Here is a 20,517-nt window from a genome sequence, read left to right on the forward strand (position 1 = left end):
AAAACCCGTATCGACCGTCGTAAGGCGATGAAAGCCGAACGAAGGGGGTGAAGAAGGAAGAAAGTGGCGCAGCGCGGAGGAAAGGCAGTATTATAGTAAATAAAAAAAAAAGGAGGAAAAGAGAAAAGGAAAGATTAGGATTTCGTTAGCGCAATAGCGTACGAAGGGCACAGCCAACGTGTCAGAGGGGCATAAAAAAATTCTATAACGCCGAAAAAAAAGCGCGGGACGAAGATGGACATCCGCCTCTCGGAAGCCGGCCACGTCATCGCTGTCCGGTGACGGTTTGCAGTTTGCAGCATCGGGTATGGCAGCAGCAGCCCCGGCTGCGCTTCCATCGATGCCCGATCGAACCATTTATCACCCGTGAGAGCGAGAACGCGCCGTTGTCGCGCGCGCGTGCAGTCAGCGCGTATAACGCGGTCGGGGCCACCCAGAACGGGCGAATGAGCGGGGCGCGCGAGAGCGCACTTCCAACCACTCGGCGAACTCGGGCCAGCCGTGGATATGATGCACACACGCGTGTGTGCACGTCCCCGCGACGCGTACACATGTATGTACACGGGCATGTATGCCGGCGCCCCACACGGTCGGGACTTCCGTCAAGTTTCAAAGGGTTGACGGATGATCGCCACGGGACGGAAAGACGACGAGTCCGGATCCATCATATTTTCTACGTCCCACCACGTTGGTCTACCCTTCTCTGTCCACTGGTGTGATCAAGCGCGAACTCAGCTACTCACTGTTGCTAGAACCTGCGCCGCTCCGGATCCAGGCTTTTCCAGGAATTACCTTTAAGCGCGTAGGGATGAACTGCGGTGCTCTTTTCTCTGCAAGAGAATTAAATAGTAAAATTAATTCGGAGAATCATGTTTATAATATATGTATATTCTATAATTAATAATTAAAGGGTCGAATCTGACTACTTGATAATAAAAAAATATGTGAAGAGAAGATAAATTCTTTTCAGTCTTGATTTTATCTTTAGTCATTCATTATAGAACTTCACAAATATATATCGGAGACACACACAGATAGATTTAATGAAACAGAAAATAAATTTAAGTAATTATTTAAAAAGTTATGCCATGTGATATTTACGTTATTTCTAATAATGCAGTTAAAATCAATGCAATAAATATTGATACAATTTGGGCATTTATTTTATCAATAATAGTATCTCTGAAACAGTTTACTTTTATACGATAAGATTTTACGTTAAACAATTTTATTCAGAAGTTTAAAATGTTTTTGTAAATTAGAGAACGGTACACAGATCGAATGCACCTATATAGGCAAAATGTTGAATTTGCTAATTAATCTAATTAATTAGGAGGAACGATTGTTCATCGTTATTTAATTAACTAATCAATTCCAGTAGTGCTCTGACTGAGTCGGGAAACCATAATGATGCTATAACCAAACTCGCCAAAGGTACAATTATTATGTGTTCAATAATAATAGTTACTGTATTATTTTGGAACCTATAATCGATTGGCAAAGAGAGAACAGCAGTTACCTGCGAGCAAAACGTCTTTAAAATAACAAAATAGTCATCCATTAGTAATCCCAATTTATACGTACGTAACAACACCTGTTACGTCCACACGCGTGCTTGCCTTTTTCGAAGAAACCCGCAAAATAACCGTCTCTTACTATACTTTCGAATTACACGCATGCTAGTAGTTTTGGCCGCAAAGTCGGACTCTTGTTAAGACATAAATGCTCTTTCCTGGCCGGCGCACGATGTCCTGGAAATGATTTTCCGAATTGGCAGCGTTCCAGAATTGGTAAGCCGGCAATAGGCATCCTCTCAGGATCTACTAGTGAATTCGCAGCTCCGCGCCGGCAATATATTATACCTTTATCGGCGTAAATTGCAATGATCGATTCTATTTTCAGAGCTCGGGAACTATTAAAGCGATCTTCGGTGACGACCGGCCGATATATTAACTCGTCAGAAACGGTGGGTGAAAGTAAATTAAAGAAAAAGCGATGTCGCGTACACCCTCAGGAAATGTACCGCGATGAAAATGCATCGCGCGTTCGCAGCAGATCGGGCTTCATGCCATAGTTTAGTGGCTACCGGAAATGGAACAGTCGATCGTGGCCCCCGTCCGCAACATTCCGCCCGGACAGCGCGTCGACTCCGGATCAATCTCATAATTTTGGCGACAAAGTCGTCCGGGAACGCGAAGGAGAGATACAAGGAAGCGCGCGCGACGGCGACGGCGGTGGAACGAGAGAAAGAGCTGATAGGGTAGATACATCGCGGGATAACGGCGACTATCGAGGAGAGCATAGCGTATTTCCACCGTCCCTCCCCCTCTTACCCTCGTCCGGCGGCTTCGGCGAGGAGAGAGGGTTCGGGGGTTCCATCGGTTTGTCTCATTTCCGGGATCCAATCTCTCGGCTCGGTGCCGGGCCAACCTGCAGCAGCCTCGCCATCCACGAACCGCTCGCTCGTACAATCCTATCCCCCCCGTCGCCACTGCCACCGCCGCCACCGATCCCTTTTCCCTCCGATAGCGACCGGGGGCTGCCGGCACGCCGCCACCCAACGGCACTTTAGAACTGCTCCCTAACCCTCTCTCTTTCCCCGTGTGTATAGGTATTCTCTCTGCTCGAGATACATTCTATCCTTTACCCTAAGCCTAATGTGCGCGCTGGAATCGGGCTGGAAGGGAAAAGGAGAAACGCCGGCGAGAGACGGTGAATGAGGGAGCGCGCGAGAGGGAGAGAGAGGTGACTTTATCTCGTGGCGCCCAACAAGGCGACTCTCGCGTTTCAGGACGAGCGCCAAGTGTATCGCCGCAAGTTTATGCGAGTCGAACTACAACGGGTCGAGCTGGATCTGCGCGAAGGACGGAGGACGCGTTGGGGAGAAGGAGAAGTGGGAAAGGAAGAATGAGTGTGTGAGAGCGGGTGAGACTGTGTAAGAGAGAGAGAAAGGGGGAGTGAGTCGAGTCGATCCAAGTCGACTAGACCAGAGTCGAGTCGAGTCGGGTCGAGTCAGGCTCCATCCCAGTTGTCGTGCGAGGGAAACTTTGTCCATTTTCATCCCGTGGGGATCCGTCCACCGGCGCTATCTCCGCCGGCGCTGGAGAATTTTGCGCGCGATCGTGACGAAGACAACGACGTCGAAGGATAATTCCGCGTCGTAAAGAACCGCGGCACCGACGACGCCCGGCGCCGTCGTCGCCAGAAAGCCTTCGAAATAATGAACGCGCCGGCCAAATAGACGAAATGGTCGAGAAGAATCCCGAGAGAGAAAGTATCAAGATATAATAGATTCTTCGAGACCCCAGGACCAAGAGATTATAAAGAGAGATAGTTGCGCTGAAAGATGAAGATTGGCTGACGATTACTCGCCAGCGGCTAACGCTAACGTTCGTAGATTCTTGCGCGTTCACGATTTTAAAGTCGTAAACGAGACTCCAATTTAGGATGTTTACGACAGCCAAACAACCGTATAACTGTCCTAAGATCGTGTAAATTAATGAAAGAAGTCTAATTGAATGGTAAATCACACCAGGATACAAGATCTGTCTATAGCGTCAATGATAATTATGATAACGATGAATGTATGCAATTTAACATAAAAAGCCCCATTCACAGCCATTATTTCAATGTTTCTTTTAAATTCGCTGACGGTGATATGACATAATAATAATTTACAACAATAAGTCTACAATAATATCCGTGCTCGAGCCGAGCATTCGGCCTTTTTTTTGCACAAGTTTTTGTGAGCTCGTCACGATACGCAAATGTCAGCAGGCAAGTAGCGGATTCAATGGACCGGCAGCTCCGTTAAAATCGATGAATTACGAGACAACGCATTAGTGCAGTCCGCACGATACTAATCAGCGAAATTTCCGTGCGATAAATAAACGAATGAAAACGCGTAACCAGATACGCGCGCGGTAATGTCGATGCGATGGAAACGCCGGCCCTCATAAATCGACAGATTTTTCAGTAAAAAGGGAAAAACAAATAAATGAACAAAGAACGAAAATCAAAACCTGGGACACACCGGTAACGATTGCGCCGGGGATATGTATATGAGGCCGGCGGCTTATTGGTGGTTTGGAGGTGAATTCGCTCGTAAATATGTATGTGTAATATTGATTCGACATAGACGCATAAAGATAGACTAAAGTGGATTTGAGCATGGAACCGTAATTTCTGCAAATATTATGTTTGCATATACGGCGTTGCCCGCACGGGTCCGGCAAAAATCATTTTTTAATCTGCATCGAAATTTCATAATAATTTTACGTACGCGTGTCCGATAACTTTTCACGTTGCTCATCGAGCGTTTTGTCATCCTATCGGACGAAGAGACTACAGATAAGATAGATGTTTCCCATTTTTCTATTTCAATTGCATGCGTCACGCACTATTAAACATATGAAAAGAATAGATAAAATAAAACATTGAGATAATTAAGGATATTAAGGATTAAAAATAATTAAAGATAAATTTGATAATTATATAAAGAATTGTTATAATGGTCGTAATGTAGTTTCGAAACTCCTTTCTTAAAAGATGTAACTTATAATTGATGACTAGGAAAGGTGCTGACATGCAACGAGGACGCAATCGCGACATCAACATCCTGGGCGACCAAAGAGACAAAGATTTATCGCCAGAAATGAGAAGAAGGGATAAGATCCAGCGTAAATGAAGAGTCGCAAGGCATCACTTTGAGACCCCTCCGCGCGTTGTTATTTCTGAAATATCAACCGCGGCTGATAGCCGGGGTAGGATCCGAGTAATGAAGACGCAAATGCGATCACGGTGGGAGATTTTCGAGGGCCGAAGAGACAAGGGAGGTCGCGGACTGGCGGAGCCGGAGAAGGACAGGCGAAAGGATCGAGTGACGAAGAACAGGAGGGATACGCGAGCAAGGAGGTCGTCACACAGCTGGCACGCCGAATGTAATGTAACGAGGCGCTGCCCTTATCTCTTTGCTATTATCTCCGCTCGTTTTCATCGCTCTGGCTATGGCCGGCGTGGCGCGGCGTCTCCCGCGGCCTGAGAGATACATACAAAAGTATTATGTAGGCACTTACGGTATCGCACGGCGGGACGGGTGCACAACAATACAAGTTGGAATACGTCCCGTCATCCTACGGCGACGGTGCGAGAACCGCTCGTGCGTGACCACGAGCACTGGGTTCTCCAATGGGGATCGAGTCGCACGACTGTCCGTCTCTCCTCTGTCTCTCTTCCGTGTCTCCCGTGTGTTTCGTGACTTCGCCCTGACGCGACCGGGGAGAGCCCAGGCTCGGATCTCGGCACGGATATATGACGAATGCGAAAAGAACTTATTGTCCCGTCGACCGTTTAGCCCCGACCGACGTTGTCCGTCGCGCGGGCCACGCGAGCACGTCAGGGAAGATGCACGTCGCTTCCGGGAGCGACACGAACCCACCGCGACATGCCGTGGCAGGTCTTCCGCGACTCGCGGTACCTTTTACATGATGGGCATACGCGAATAGTTTGCAATAGGGGATTCCAAGTATTTGTTGCGGTTAAACCTAATCGATTGGAGAAAACGCGAGGAAGAAATAATGATTTCGCCGAACCAATTACGGTTCCACTCTGTAAGCTATTACGTGTTTATTAACTCGAACTATACACTCCTCTTGTAAGCTGTCTGTCTGAATCTTATTGTTAGTGTAATCGTACAGAAATTTTATTATATATATGTCCGTTAATAAACTTTGGCATGTGTTCCTTGCAGATCAATGTCAATTTTATTAAATATAATGTTTTTAACATATACGAATAATTTCCACATTTGCAAATATATTTCTGTAGCTATAAGTGGAATGGGGGAATCTATTGAAAATATTTATGAAAGCGAAACCGAAAGATAATTGCTATTCGTATTATCATAAAGAGTAATATTCATATTATTATTCATTAAATAATTATTGTTGAGCTAACATTACACGCATACACAAGTGGCAAACAAAATAATCACATTTGTGTAAACAGAGATAACGTCTTAACGATTAATCGTTCAAACAAAGTTATTTCGGGTATCATTGACCTCCGGCCATCGTTTGTGCCGAGGAAAGAACCTATTTGCCATTCCTGCAACGTTATTGCCGTTGAATGACGGGTTACCTATGGTCCTTCGATTGTTCTTCGAAATGAAACGTATTGATTACCCGTGCTCAATGAGCAGCGGACTTTCCTATCAGCCGACGCATCTGCCTCACTTGGTTCCTTTCTTCGTTCGATGACGACGATGACTCGTCATCTTTTGACAGAAAAAAAGTAGGGAGGAGAGGGATAGGGGAGAATGATATCCTCGTCTCGAATGGCCCCGTCCGCCCTTGATGTCGCCGCGATGAACGAAACGATCGACGGGGAATAATCATGCACCGATGATCTTGAATGCCTCCGATGACAATGAGGCGTCGACCCGACTCGATCACAACTCGTTTATGTCCGCATTATCGATTTCAGAAAGGTCGACAAAAGATTCTTAATTATGATACCGTAGATACGCGTCATAAACATCACACTATCATTGCTTCACCATCTACTCGCAGTAATTGCGAGAATAGACGAGTTATGGAAAATAATGCGAGGTATTTTGAGTCAGAATCCCGTCTCTCCTATTTTTGTATCGAGTGCTATAATTAATAAATAGATATACACTGCGACACACATATACGAATTAAAATTATTTCTTTAAATAAGATTTCTCTTTATATTAAAATCGAATTAAGAAAGACAACAGGGACATAAATAGTTAAGTTATGCACAAAATCGACGATCAATATAAAATTGTAGGAAGGAATTTATAGTTGCGAGTGTGTCCAATCAGAATCTTTATACGAGCGAACAAGCGGACGAACGAAAAAGAGTTAATTCGTCAGCCACTTCGTATTTTAACGGAATGCGGCAACCGGATCGAATAGACGAATCGCGGGGCTATTAGAGCGTCTGCCGTGAGGACGGGCTGAGGGATTGCTTCGACAGAGCGATTACAGTGGTCGACGTGTTCGAATGGAAAAAAAGGGGGAGAAAGAAAGAAAAAAAATCAGCGATACCAAACAACGGGTCGAGTCTACGTAGAGAGGCTGCCGGTGGGGTCGCGTTTTTCCGGGGTGAACTAATAGACTCCCGCCCGCTCGCTGAACTCCGCGTGCACCCTCTCTCACCCACTCTTCCTCTTCCTCTCTCTTTCTCTTTCTCTCTTTCCTTCTCGCTTTTCCTGCCTCCCTTGCTCTCACGCTCTCAAATAAAAGTTTGCCGTGACCCACCACCACGACACCTGTTGAACCGTTGGCCAGAGCTGGTTTTCCGGCCAAAAAAATCGGCAATTAGCGTATGAAGCCTGTCCATCAAGGCCGGCTGAAAAAGAGTTACGACGACAAAGGGAGAAAGAGGGAAAGAAGCGGCAAGCGCGAGAGCGAGAGAAAGGAAGGAGCGTCGAAAGGACGAAGCGCGAGACTGAAAGCCGTTCATCGAGATCCGATCGCTCGTTCATGTTGACGTGTGTCTCATAAGTCAAAAAAAATATCCGACGGCGAGGTATACCGTACGTATAAATTTGTTCCGCGTGATATTTACGTGCTATCCGTTTATGCGTGAATGAAGAATGATATTACGAGCTTGATAATTCATCGCAATCGACTGTAATCCTTAATGATACGCTACTCGGCGAAATATCTTGACGTCACAAGGACACGTAAAAACGGGATAAAAAGCCAACAATAACCGAAAATATGTGAATAAAATGTAAAACCAGCCGAAGATAAATCGCTAGAAAAGGAAACACCGATCGTGCGAAATATTGAAAGTAATACAAGTACGATAAACGTCACAAAAAGGATTATCGCGCGAGCTGTAGGCAAAATAAAAGTACCTTCGGCTTGTAAGAGTCTATAAATCGTGGTTAAACAGGAAGCGCGTTCGGGAGAGATAACAGCCGGCAGTTTGTGAAACTGCAACGACGCGGTGTATTCGACGAGCAGTAAATTCGCGAGCGTCCGCAATTTGGTGCAATCTATAGACACCGCTATCTGCATAAGGGACACTGCAGTCTGATTATGCATTCGGCTGGCGCGTAAGAGCGAGTGGAAGGGAAGAGACGACGGTGATTGACGGTTGACAGGATTGACTGACGGGCAGACGCGACCCAAAGGGTTGACGAATGGCTCTCGGTGGCCAAGCGAGCTTTCTAGCCGCAACTCGGTCCAGCGGTCCGCAGGAAATGCATCACGATCCGCGTCAGGTGCACGTCGATCTCCCATTGTACACAACGGCCGTGTCGTTATCTGTTTATCGCAAGTGTCCACGCTGGATCACGCAATTCCCAACCATTTCGCGTTTACCCGCAACGCGCAGATACAGAAGCGCGAGCGCGATACTTGTTCCGTGTTTATTTTACTGACCGATTGCGTGGTAACCAAAACAACGGCGTATGGAGCACAATAAAACGATCTATCGAACGAGTTGATCGCCTACCGTGAAAAAATGTTTGAAAAATATACGTTATGCGCGTGCAGTGTTTGTAGAAGTTTTTATTTAATCTCGATAAGGATCTTGACTTCTTGAATAAAAACAATAGGATATGTTTAATTCACAAGCTAACTATTCAAAGTAATATCGTAGAATTTTAGACGCAGAATTAAAAATGTTTGGAAGATATGGCTTCCGGTTATTAGCTGAGGAAATGGAAAATGAGATTATATGCAAGATAATATTCTTCCAATTTTTTCGATGCATATATACCATGGCAGCAGTTTTTCTATAACAATACTTTCTGTAACAAATCTTATACTTCGCGAGTGATACTTGAGACGATTATACGTGCCGGAATTACAAGTAGTATCGATCTTTCGGTCGAATGGTCTTCGACGTACGAATATCTATTCGCCGAGCAACGTGAGAGAACCAATCGTCGTACATTCGCAGCCTCGACGGCGATTCGCCAAGAACGGAGGTCGAAATGGAAATTTACGAGGCAGATTCCAGGATAAATGCTGCAGCGTACCGAACAGCTTTTAGGGCAATGGGTCGTGCGTTCTTTCGGAGTGGGAATCGGTCGTGCCCGCATTTTACGATTAACGTAGTGTTCTTTCGACTCCTTCGATGCGTTCCTTTCGCGGACTCTATGGTAGCCAGACTGCTACTACATATCGCGGAAAATAAGTACATATGTGCCCTTCTCGTTTTTCCACTGCCGCAATTTCAGGACACCGCGCGTCGCCGCGCAAAGGTCAGATGTCATGCGTGATCGATGGAACGAACCGTTTAGCAGAATGCCATATTATTTCGTCACGTCGGAGAACAGAAGCTTCCGTATTTCATTCCCCCGATCGCGTCGTAACTTTGCTTGTTTTCCAGTTAAACCATCGACACCGTTACATATAGTAAGATAAATGCTCGATCTAAATCAGTGACCGAAATGCGGGACCATGTACCATATTTAATACATTGCGCGAGAAAATATGTGCGGCAAATATTCCATTAGACAAATTTCATATTTTGATAAAAATCTTTACATTATAAAATCAATATTAGAGATTACATTAAACGTGGTGTTATAATTTACATTCTTGGTATTTCACATTTTTTGCTTGACATATTTATATTCAAGATATATTAACATCGTAATGTAAGTTTTTAGTATAAAAGTTAATTAAAAAACTAAAATCACAAACAACAGTTATAAGTAAATAAAGGTTATAAGTAAATATTATATTTTAGATTTTATATCGCATTTTAAAGTTCTCAAAATGTTAAATTAATAAAAAGTGTCTTTGCAAAAGATACTTGAACATAATTTTTTCGAAATATTACTTTTAGCACTCGCTGGCATTTGATTCGCGTTCTTGAATCGTTATCGTGCGGCCTCTCACGCATTGTAAGCCTTTTCGAAGAGTCATAAGGCGCCTCGCGAAGGCTCGTCCTAAGAAACGGCGCGTTCACGTCCCGCGTACGTGTTTACCCGTGCGTGTGCACAACGAGCGACAGCAAAGGATCCATCCACCCCTTCCGCGACCCTTCCGTATTTTCCCCAACTACCCCCAGGACCTGCGGCGCGCCGGAAGGTGAGGGGCGCGGCGGGGGCGTACGGGGCGGTATGTTTATTGCTCGAAGCTATCTCTTCTGGCGAGGGTGGCTGCCGCGTCACACGGGGTCATTTTCATAATTCGGCCGTTCGTATTCTCCGCGGCCGCGCGGCCCGAATCGAACAACAGCGCGCGGCGGAGGCCGCGAGAACGCTTCTCGTTCTCGAAGTTTCTGTCTCTCTCTCTTTCCCTTGCTGCTTCTCTCTCGCTCTCTCTCATCGCCAGTCTTCCTCTTATCCTTCTTCTACAATCACCTCCTTACCCTTCGCCTCCACCTTTTCAGACCTTCGCTTCTCTCTCTCTCTCTCTGGTTGACTGCCTATCCTCTTCCCCCGCATCTCCCTTCAGCACCCACGAGCCTCCCTGTCGTTATCTAGTGCCGTCTTGATGCAACACCTTTCTTCTTCTTCTTCTTAGCTCTTTGTCCTTTTTCCCGCGCGTTTCCACCGCCTGCTCTGCACTTCTCCTATCTTCTGCTTGAATTCTTTCCCTCTCTCGTATCACTGCAATTGTCCTCGGTCTCCTTGCGTAGCAGCTATAACACCGCGTCTCGGTATATGACCTCGTATTGATGCGACACCTTTCTTCCATGCCGCCGTCCTTTCCTCTTTCTAAACTCGCGAACCATCACGCTTCTCCCGCATCTCCTCCTCTCCTTTTTCCAACCTGTTCATACTTTGACGTTGCGGTCGCAAGTTTGGCCTCGCGATATACAATCGGGTTTGCGGACATCTCTCTTTTCCCTTCCGGTTCGTTTGCGCGACCGGGGAGGCAAACCAACGAAGTGGGAGAGATGAGGACCGGCTCTCAGCATGGCGTCAGTGTCTCCGTTGATCTATTGCTCCCTGTATATTGGATCGATGCGGACCAATCAACCGCTACCAGTCGACCATGTCGTTCCCGATGACCGGAAGAAGAAACGCCTCTTCAGTTCCTCGAGCACGGGAGTTTTGTCTTCGAACCCTCCGTATATTTGACGCTTTCGGACGCGACTTGTTCCACGTTTTACGACTGAAGTTGGATGATTTACACTACCGTCGTCTATATTTCGATCTCTTTTTCCTTATTTCATCGATACGGGAGACAACAGGAAAGGATTAAGCGCGGCATGCAATAAGTTCGAAGTTTCGAGGACGTATACGTTAGAAATATCTACCGTACTTAGGAAGTTTCTTTGTTTTCGTCGGTGGAAAACCTGTTTGGAATTCGATACAGCAGCCGAATACTTTATGTCTTTCGAGCGATGCCTTTAACCCGCGTTGTATCACGTCATGAATTTCCTCTCGTGAAAGGACTTCATAAAATTCTGAGGAATTCGTTTAACCGGCTGTTTGTTACCTTGTCGAGCAATCGGAATTTATAATTCTATTATGAAAGATATCATCGATATAAAAGAATATTCTTGAAATATCAAATGATCCTTGATTTTCATTATTCCAATAAAGCGAATTCAGATATACGTATATTTTTAGGCTCTGCTTGTTTTCAGTGTCTTTAATCTCATCGTACGGGATCCGCTAGATAATTCGGGATTACGGTGCATTTCAATGAAGATAATAACATAAGTAATGGAGATTGTTTCAAAACTAATTGAGATATGCACTTTGGTACGTTGCCGCAATCAAAATCCATGTAGCACTTTGGGATCGAGAGCGAGAAATACGATCTTTACCTAAACGACTGCCAGTCGGCTCTTATTTCCGCGTGCGCGCAATGGTGCGACGTAATTAATGCAATAAATAAGATTTTCTTTTTTAGCATGCGTCCAATAGCAGAGATATAATATGTATTTTAATACGTCGCGATCGATAATATTGTGAACGGTCTAAGTGAGCAGCCCGCGTAAAAAGGGTGGCGCGTGGTCGGCATCGCTTATCGCCAAGTCGATAAACAATCCTGTCGCGGTAATCCCGAGCTTTTTTTCTCATCGCCGGGGGGGAATCTGCAACGCCTATGAGTCATACGCGTGGCGAGATTATCCGTTCGCGCCCTCTCTATATGACGTACCGACGGTGCTAACGTACTTAGCAGGTGCGACATGAGATACGACGTTGTCGTAAGTAACGACTGGGCTCGCGCTGAGGAGAAGTTAACGGTCGCGCGAGTCGGACCGGCCGGCCTTCGTTGACGATCTCTCTGAAGACGCGAGTTTGCCAGGCATCGTCGCTCCTGCAGAGAGCAAATCTCACGCGGAGGTACTCTGACAAGAAAATGCAAATCAATTTGTTATATGCGTCGAAGCGTTCCGTAAATTATATGTATAATGCAATTGCATCGTAGTCCATTCCCTAGTCCGTTAATTTTCTCGTATATCGCATTTAAGATATATTTGCGCACACGCACTTTAATCTATAACTCAGTGCTATAATGGTTCAAGTTAAAAATTGAAGAACTTTATGAAAAGATTGTCAAATCGAATTTCAAGCCAACAGAAAATCGACTCTTTTAACTCGACTTGTCCATTTATTTCAGAGAGACACCCTGTATTCTCTGCGGCGGTCGCTAATGTGTATTAGGAACGACATTCGATACAAATGACGCAGATGTCCAAAGTTACAAGAGTTCGCGACTTAAAAGAGAAGGAGAAAGAGAAAGAAAGGAGGATAGAGATGGAATGAGAAGAGCGCGAAAGACCCTAGCGCTATATTAACCCTAATGGCTCGCGTGGATATAAAGCACATCCCGCGCATATACTAACTCGTTATTATTGCCGCATAAATAACGCGATAATCCTGCCGTGGCGATGGAAGTACGAGGGTTCGGCTGAAGCTGCCACGGAAGCTGCCTTCGTAGCAACCCCCTGTCAGCAAACCAGCCAGTAGGAACGAAGGATTCTGCAGAATGATACTCGACTCTCTCTCTCTCTCTCTCGCGCTCGAAAAGGCTGACTAGCTTAACGAACTTCAGTATTACGCGCTATGATCTTCACCTGTATACCGACGCGCGTATATGCGAGCTGTATGCATTAAACGCACTTTCAACACGATTCTCTTCTGCAGAGATGAAGTGTTGCAACAATCGCCATATTATCCTCTTTGTTGATTGTAGCCTTGACGAACTTCTTAGCGAAAATTCCTAATTTATAGTTATTTGTAATGTTAAATATTTCGTTCATTTTGTAAATTTAATATGTAAAAGTGTCTGTTAACATCTAAGACCTTCTTTCTTTCAAAGGAATAATGTACGTACGAGAGTAATCGATAATTGACGCAGGTTGTAACCGATAAAGCTGATATTATGAATGTGAGAAGTTAAAAGCATCCAGGATGCTTTCATCCGTTAGAATAATTACGGCGACAAAATTCGCGATTGCACATCGGGGGAAAAGTCGTACCGCGCTTTAAGCTTTCGCGGCGTTTTCTTGATATCGCCACAATAAAAGGCAAGTCGGACGTTGGGGCAAAGACAGCGAGCAAATGGTAAGGAAGCAGGTAAGAAGAAGGAAGGAAACGAGACGCAAAGAGAGTGAGAGAGAGAGAGAGAGAGACTCTCGTCGAGGGATGCTGGAGGGTTTGTTGGAGGCTCTGCCTTAGCTGGCAGGGCGTGCGTCAATAAGCGTCCATCAGCCGTAATGGCAGTGAGCGCCACCTCGGATGCATTTAGATGGCTGTTTAGCCCCGGTTGTCTCGGTGTGGCCTGAAATCTCCTCCCCCGCAACCCCTCGCCGCTGCCAGTCGAGAGTCTCGACTGTTGTACAGCCCCGTAAGATCCAACGCCGTCGCCACCACTCAGCCTCCATCTTTTGTAGCCGGAGCTACCGGGCGCACCCGAGTAATTAGACAGTCCGGTACCATTTCATCGGCCCTTTTAATTAATTTGTATAAATTCTCAAGAGATACTATTCCGCACCCTGGCCTTACCTGCGTTCTTATAGCGGAGAATCTCGTCTTTGACGCCGACCGATGAAGCGTTTTGCCTTGAATTCGCAAAACTTATCAAATGAAGAAGAGACTGTCGCAGCTCTTTTCTTTGACAATTGTAATAAGAAGCGAATGATGGAGTTATTTAGACATGTGCTCTTTAATTCGAAATTAGTAAGAAATTTTATTCGTCAATGTGGATAATAAAGAAACTTTAACAATTCTAACACGTCTAATATAAACATGGTAGGATTTTAGTATCATAAACCATTTCGCTGGGAAAAAATGATTTATTACACGCGCTCTTATAATTCGGAATTTCAAGTATTTTTAACGTCAAAATTCATGCAAGTTAAAGTTTATAGCACAGTTTATAGCGTCTGAATGTGTGTGCCATATCGCGCGCTTATTTGGCACTTCCCCGGCTTTTTTCGCTTCTATTTACAACCCGCGGTTTTATGCCGAACAGCCGAACAGCGATCATTCCATCCGCCTCCGTAATCTAGCATCGTTCCAAGTACGACAAATACGACAATCCACGCCTGCCTGCCACAGGGAACGAACTCAGCCCGCTATCTGGTCCTTGTATATACCAGCGTGTTTTGAATGGTTCTCTTTTTCGTTCATATGTCAACGTGCTGTATATCGTCGAACCCGATGGAACGTCGAGACCGCCGCAATCGTCTTCCCTGCCTACACTCGCAATCAGAATGGTCGTAAAGTAGATATCGCGAACCGCGCCGAAAAACCGTCCGAAAGCGAGAATTCGGTCCCGCCGCCCGCCCGCCCGCCCCGGTGTATGCTTTTGCACACGCGGTATATGCAAAAAAGCCGGTCGAGAGAGGGGCTGCAGGATCGCCGCCGAGCTCGGGCTCGAGGATTAAGGACATTATTAACGGGCGTACCGTGGACCGACATACTTACGTCCGCTCGGAATGCCTCGCGATAAATACAAGCGGTGGCTGCCGGAGCGACGGGCGAGGGGTCGACGGAGCACGGGGAAGAAGGGGGTTGGCGTTTAAATAAAATCAGCATTTTATGTTACGAGGGCCGTTCTTCGATCGAGGCAGAGCACGCCCGCGTATACGCGCGCGCTAGCCGCAACAACCGGCCGTCCGTCTGTCCAGCCCGGACGATGCGCTTAATGGTAATGATCCCTAGTCTGAACCTAATGGTATTTACATTTACTAGAAGTCAACGGCCGATTTGGAGAGTAGATGAAAACACAATTATAAATCACGTCCGGACAGAAAAGGCAGTCATGGATCGTGAGGAGGGAATGAGAACCGACGAGTGAGAGACGTCGTTGTTCTCGTTTTTTCTTTTATCTCCCTCGTCCCCGCTTCTCCTCCCGCCCCCCTCCCCCCCGGCTCTGCCCCGATGAGGAGGAAGGAGGACGCACCGCGATAAGGGCCCGAGCTAATGAATGCTGACGCGTTGCACCGATCCCGCAGTCACCAAAAAGAAGTTTGCCGGCCCCACGGTGTTGCGGGCCCGCGTGTACCGCGCCGAGGTTCGGTCCGGTGTAACTCGAAGTAAATGTGAGTCGTAATGTATGCTGTTGACGGGGCCGCCCTGTTGGACGGCCGCGCCGACACTAAACAATCTGATGGACCGCGATATTCTGCCACCGACGCGTCATCAGGACGAATCTACCGCGAGCCCGGCGAAAATTGTCTCTCTTAGAAGACAGTCATGTTCGTAGATTATCGCGCGGCTGATATTTTTAGGCCTGTTGACCGGCTCGCGATTAAATAGGAACTTAACGGATGGTATAAACAAGTCCCCTGGTTTGACAGCCAGTTGAATAGACCGTTCAAGATAACGGCGAGAGGCGAGATAATGTCGGAGAAATCGAGAGCTTCTCCCACGAGCTAATTCAGAATTATCGCAAACGCTGTGGAACGTTTATAAAGCGATCGTGGGAAAAGGCAAGGACGGTCCTATCGAAGGACACGGGACTTTTCTAGTTTCCTTCGCGCATCAGGCTTCGCCATCGGAAGGAGACGCGGTAAAATTTTCATCCTCCAACCTCGATATCGATACTTGAAATATACAGGCGTGTGTAGTCGACCACGCCATAGCTACGAAATATTAGACAAGAGGTCCGCGGCTTGGGAAGGTATCGGATGGGCAGTGCCCGAGCTGGATACAACAAAGTTGTGGCTACAGCGATGATTTAGTCCCGGCCTTAATGGAGCTATAAATACTAGCTTTTCGATAGCGGAGGATGAGAATACCCGGGTCTCGTCCTGTACGATACTCGGCAGGACCGTAGGTCTGGATTTTGCGTCGCGGTTACTTCGCAGATTAGGAAGTAGCCCAACGACGACCTCGAAATTCGCGAGCGATTATCTATTTCGCGAGAGTACTTCGCATATACGTTGTATTCTCTCAGCCATTTATTATTTTGCGCGTATAACCTGTGATCGGTATACAAAAGTCGCCGATGTTACCCTCGCTTTTATGACAAGTTTCGTATGAGATCGCAGATTTTAATCCTTATAACAGTTGCCTTAAGTCTATACAAGCAGTAATTAATAAACATAACATTCAATTAAAAACTTCAATTTCAAACTACTTCGTAATTGATTAAATTTGATTATATTATTTAAAATGCAAACAATTCTAATTCTTGTAATTAACTTTGAAATAAAATTGATCTCACAGTAATAGGTATTGTAAGTTTGTGCAAAAGTAGATCACAGTCGTGATTCGATAGGGCATTTTTTATCGTAAATGGCGTTCGCAACCATTTGAAAAGATCCTGCAAGCGAAGCTTGGCTGCCTCGTCAAGCGCAAACATTTTGCACTTATCTCAGCGGCCGTAAATATTGCTCATAGAATATTACGGGGCCATAGATCTCACCCTGTGTCATCCTCACCCTCACGCGGTGGCGGTATTCGAGCCTTTATCGAATAAACGACCTGCATAATCACCATCCCTTCTTTCTCGCAATCGCTCTTCTTCTCATCGATCTCCTTGCCGCGCTCTCCTCTTCATTTATTCGCAATATCGCGCTCACGCAGACACCCGATAGAAATCCGAATATTAATTTTCTATCATTACAAATCTAAAGTCTCGTAAAATTTTCGAGCTACATTTTATGCCTGCTAAATGTATTCCATTGTACGAGAAATATAAAAAGTATTTTTCTCACGGTTTTCGTCTTCAGATTACAACTCTTAAGATTTCCATAATCATAACAACATCACAACCGACTAACTTCCAACTTATTATCAAACGTCTAAAGTCTTTAGATAAAAGATGAGTCTTGTGTAATCGAGAAAGAACAGAGGAAACAAGTGATAGAGGGTGGTGAGCATACACAAAAATACACACGCATACACACAGAGGAGCAATTAATGGAAAGATTAAAAAGTCAAGGAAGCCGAGTACCGGAGTCATCGAGTACACGACGCCCGGATAGTCGTATCCCGCGCGTAGCGACGGTGTGCGTACGTATGTGTATGTATGTGTGCGTCTCTACAGGAGAGTAAAGGCGAGGAAAGATGCTGTACGGTAATTAATGGCGCAGCGAGTTTGTCACAAATCACGTGGCTCGTCCTATAACTCACCGAGCTGACGTACATTTAAATAGAGCCCGATAGACCGAGACTGCCTTCGTGATACCGCGGAGTATGCGCCTATTCCTACATCAAAAACGACACGTTTGATGAACAGCGGGATTCGACCTTACATCAAGTTTATATAACCCTTGCGCAAGCCTTTTTGGCGCTATCGCAAGAGGAGAATAATCACGTTTTCTTGCCGTCTCGCAAACACGAAAATAGATTTTATCTTGTAAGCACTTTATTTTTCAAATTTGCAACTTCGTTATAATTATATTGTGAAATAAAACTCACACGTCATGTTTAAAAGAACACTGAAATTGATATAAAGATGTGCTTCTTGGAAAAAAGATCTTTCGTTGTTTTAATTTCCTAATCCATTTTATATACCTATGTCGAGATGAACTAATCTTGTCAAAAAGCATTGCGAACGGCTTCGCGTTCTTTTACGTTTATCTGTTTTTAGTGCATTACCATGTAGAGCCGCATTGGGAATAAAAGGTTTAATATACGGTAAAACGCAGAGTTCTCTGCCCAGAGACGGTTAACGACAAAATTCCTCATCGACAGTTCAGCAATTCCGAAGTCGGCGGTAAATAATCGCCGCCCATATGAGCGCGTAACATGCCGATATCCGCCTCGAGGCTCGTCCGTGAATTTACAATAATGGAAATTACACGGTCGAGTACTTTGCATAAATTTCTCGCAAGACCGCGGGGTTACTTTTGACAATGTAAGATATTGGCCGCGATAAGTACGACTTATCCGTGATTGCAGCGTACTGTGAAGCAGCGCGACATGAAACGTCCCTGATTACGAACTAAGGACCACCGAGACACTTCATATTTTAGAGCCGCGGGTATGTTCGCGCGCTGTTTAGATATGGGATTCGCCCATCGCGGCGCGAGAGATAACGCGTGCATTGATATTGAATATATTTTGTGGGTTAGATACCACTACGATATTAGTGTTTATTGCTACCGGTATCCCCCGGAACCTGTTCAGTCCTTTTATCGCGCAGATTGTGAATTAACTATTCCCGAAGCAGAAAGAACGACGAGGATCCTGAGCGACGGCAATGGGTTTCGAAGCGATCGATTAAAACGATGTGTTTATGACGAGAGAGATGTACGCATACCACGAGTAACGATGATTCCCGTGAAAATGGTGCTCGATATACGGTACTCGATAATCTCTTGGGGAAAAAAATATTCAAAAGAGTATTATTTGTCATCTCAAACAATGACATAACACTAAATGCACGAGTGCAACTTCAAAGAGCTGCATTATTAGAGGAATTTAATTCATTCCATGTAAATGAAACCTGGCGGTACGATCCGGTTTGAAGCGTATGACGAATTGAGTTACTGTACGAGAGAAAAAAAAGGAATGCAACGCAAACGCAAACGCAAACGGTAGGTATGACTCTCGCGACTGCTCTCAGCTACTTGTCACTTGTACCATTGTGGCCGGACTGCATAATACAGCCGTGCTATTGCGATAAATTGACTAGGCACGAAAGTGATTGTAATAGAACTTACAGGAAACAGCTGTTACAATGCACGTCGTTAGGTAGTACCGTCGCTTTACGATCGCTGCGAGTTAAGTAGTTTGTTATTCTTAGACTACAAGCCGGAGTAATAAACAACAGCGATAATTGTGATAAAATCTACTTTATCGCTCACATTAAAGGTACACGGTAATACCGCGATTACAACTTACACACACGTGGTTATCTTTGATCTGGGACTGAATCATTTGAGACAGCCGGGATGTGGACCTACGATGCAACGAGCTCGAACGATAGGACGAATTTTCGAGTGACCGCCAATGACGTACACTTCAGATGCACTGTCGAGCCGATTAAATTTCTTCGAGTCTAGATCTCGTTTAGAAAAAAATAATTTTTACTCGTTCACTTTCCTTATCTGCAGCACGGGCTTTAAATTCTACGCCAAATATTATGCCAAAAAAATTGTAAAGTTATTATATTAACATCATTTAATGCAGATATTTAATCGTGAATTCGAATTCAAATCATTTCAACGTAATCATCGTTGATGTCAATCCCTGCTGCGAGGAGCCCGTGATAAGCCCGAATTACTCCGTTTCCGTGGGTCTTCGTGCTCGTTGAGGCGCTCACGAGCACATATTTTCGGCGTCAGGCATGATAACCTCTATAGACAATAGAGGGATAAGTCTAGAGTGAAAGAGAAAGAGAAAGAGAGAGAGAGGGAGACGCTCCGTAGGCGGGCGAACGCCAGATAACGCGGTACCGCCCGACACACATCCATCTCGCGCGGTCTGTAATTATCTATGTCCAGGCGAAATAATATACGAGTGTGAGAAAGAGAGAGAGAGAGAGTGGGCACTCTATACATACGCGCGAGAATTGCGCCACAGCCACAAAGTCTTATATCTCAGATGGAGGCGCGACGAGGTGAAGGCGCTCACTATGATCCTCCCTGCGCGGTGGAGAATCACATAAATCCAGAGGCGGTAGCCTTCCCCTACTTCGATCTCTTCCTATTATCCCTACCGTGGAAACACTCCACTCTAACCATCGGCTCGCGATCTTCCTCTGACTTGAGGATATTAGAATTCTGCCTCGGTTTCTTGGCAAATTTAGCGTACTCTTCGGAAAATTCTCTACATGATTAATTTAATTGGGCAAGAAAAATTAATTATTACATCTCTTTCAAATATGTAGGAGAATAATCAGGATATTTAATGTCAATTCTAAATTATCATAAAAGTAGAATTAATATTCATTTCAATGACGTCTTGACTACAGAATGATGATCTTTTACAGGGACAAAGATCTATGCTTTGAGAAAATTACGACACGACCTGGAGAAGCTTATCAATTTTTCATGGTCGTCGTATTAATCAAATACACATAGTAAATATGTCAAAATTAATTTAAAGGAATAAATAAAAATTAACTTTAATGGTTCGGAGTTATTCTGAGATTCTAGCAA

At 45.2% G+C, this 20,517-nt stretch overlaps 1 long non-coding RNA gene across 2 annotated transcripts in view; it reads right to left on the bottom strand.

Annotated features, from left to right (window-relative positions):
* Window positions 1-20,517, bottom strand: part of LOC139813206 (uncharacterized) — a 33,080-nt gene that overhangs the window by 2,136 nt on the left and 10,427 nt on the right. For both annotated transcript variants that reach the window (XR_011732070.1, XR_011732071.1), the window contains exon 2: window positions 744-830. This is a non-coding gene — a long non-coding RNA (uncharacterized lncRNA). The remainder of the gene's footprint in view (window positions 1-743; window positions 831-20,517) is intronic.

This window comes from Temnothorax longispinosus, chromosome 5 (assembly GCF_030848805.1).
Source record: "Temnothorax longispinosus isolate EJ_2023e chromosome 5, Tlon_JGU_v1, whole genome shotgun sequence".
Lineage (NCBI taxonomy): Eukaryota > Metazoa > Arthropoda > Insecta > Hymenoptera > Formicidae > Temnothorax > Temnothorax longispinosus.